At 40.7% G+C, this 2,072-nt stretch overlaps 1 pseudogene across 1 annotated transcript; it reads left to right on the top strand.

The window, feature by feature from the left end:
* The first annotated feature begins 581 nt into the window (after window positions 1–581).
* On the top strand, window positions 582–1,879 carry LOC110318549 (annotated as a pseudogene). The gene has a single exon (XR_002380370.1). The product of XR_002380370.1 is annotated as a serine/arginine-rich splicing factor 3 pseudogene (transcript).
* Window positions 1,880–2,072: the final 193 nt, after the last annotated feature.

Raw genomic sequence — 2,072 nt, 5'->3', positions numbered from 1 at the left:
CCAGGACAGCCAGGGCTATACAGAGAAAACCCGTCTCGAAAAACAAAACAAACAAACAAACAAAAGACCTGTTGGTTCTTTGTACTGTTTCTTTTTCCATTTTGTTGATTACTGCTCTGATTCTTATTATTTCTGGCCATCCACTGGGTTTACCTTTGGTTTATTCTTGCTTTTCTAACTCTTCCAGTTGCATCACTAAGCCATTTATTATGGTCTTTCTGACTTTAGTGGAAGCATTTAAAACTATGAATTCCCCTTGCAGATCTCCTGCAGTGTGTCCCAGAGGCTTTGTGCTTTGTTGTGTTTTCCTCTTCATTTAGCACCAGAAAGTTTTCTCTCTTGATTTCTAATTTGACCTATTCATCATTCAATAATAAGCTATTTAATCTCCTCAAGTTTACATGTTTATTGGGGGTTTATTTAGTTGTTAATTTTAAGTTTTTGTGCACTGTGGTCAGAATACAAATAATTTTTTTTTAATTTAGAAAGATTTAGTGTTCCTGGTTGTGGTCTATTTTAGAAAAACTTCCATGTACTGCTGAGTGGAGTGTGTATTTTTAAAAATTTGAGTAGAGATTTCGTGGACGCCGCGGGACCGAGCGCATCTGTAGGAGCAGAGCCAGAGGGGAGCGGGTGGGCCTGTCGGAGCGTTAGGACTTGAGCTTGGGCCTTTTGAACCCAGGATCTCGAAATGCATCGTGATTCCTGTCCCTTGGATTGTAAAGTTTATGTTGGTAATCTTGGAAATAATGGAAACAAGACTGAATTAGAACGGGCTTTTGGCTATTATGGACCACTCCGAAGTGTGTGGGTTGCTCGAAACCCTCCTGGCTTTGCTTTCTTCGAATTTGAGGATCCCCGAGATGCTGCTGATGCTGTCCGGGAGCTAGATGGAAGAACACTGTGTGGCTGCCGAGTAAGAGTGGAACTGTCGAATGGTGAAAAGAGAAGTCGGAATCGTGGCCCACCTCCCTCTTGGGGTCGTCGTCCTCGAGATGATTACCGCAGGAGGAGTCCTCCAACTCGGCGCAGATCCCCAAGAAGGAGAAGCTTTTCCCGAAGCCGGAGCAGGTCACTTTCTAGAGATAGGAGAAGAGAAAGGTCTCTGTCTCGTGAGAGAAATCACAAGCCGTCTCGATCCTTCTCTAGGTCTCGTAGCCGATCTAGGTCAAATGAAAGGAAATAGAAGACCAGTTTGCAAAAGTGGTGTACAGGAAATAACTTCATCTGACAGGAGTATGTACAGGAAATTAAAGTTTTGTTTGAGACTTCATAAGCTTGGTGCATTTTTAAGATGTTTTAGCTGTTCAAATTTGTTTTGTCTCTTGGAACAGTGACACACAAAACAATGTAATTCTCTATGGTTTCAGATGGACCATATGAGGCATGTGATAGCAAGAATTGTTACTTTACAATGTCCCCTTAAGCAAGATTGAATTTTCTTTGAATTTTAGTTTTTCATAGACTGAAATAAACCTAGATCCTGCCTAGTTTTAAGTGTGACGTACTAATGATATAAAGCAACTGGCGGAAATTGAATGAAGCTGTAGTCCTCTAGTAGCTGAGACACTGGCACTGTGGGTGGGATGATAAAGCAGTGTTTAAGAGCTGCTGTGAGCACAAGCCAACAGATAGAGGGTAGGAACCACACTCTGAAGGTTTGCAAAGCGGTTCCTCCCTGGTTTCTATACCGGGATGCAGAGCTATTGTAACGTCTTTATTTGGAAATGTAAAACTAAGATACCAGTGTCCTTTCAGTTTAAGGGTACATTGTAGAGCTGAACTTTTCAGTTACTGTGCAAGATTTTTTTTCATGCTGTCATTTGTAATATGTTTGTGAGAATCCTTGGGATTAAAGTTTTGGTTACAAATTGTTGTTAACTTGAAAAAAAAATTTGAGTAGAATATTCTATAGATAAGTCCATTTGATGTATAATGTCAATTAATCCTGATGGTTCCCTGATTGCTGTTTTGGTTTTGGTTTTTTGTTGTTGGTTGGTTGGTTGTTTGGTTTTGGTTGGTTGGTTGGTTGGTTTTGGTTGGTTGGTTGTTTGGTTTTGGTTGGTTGGTTG

Source organism: Mus pahari, chromosome 3, assembly GCF_900095145.1.
Source record: "Mus pahari chromosome 3, PAHARI_EIJ_v1.1, whole genome shotgun sequence".
Lineage (NCBI taxonomy): Eukaryota > Metazoa > Chordata > Mammalia > Rodentia > Muridae > Mus > Mus pahari.
Note: the sequence above shows the minus strand (reverse complement) of the source record. Positions and strands in the feature narration are given on the sequence as shown.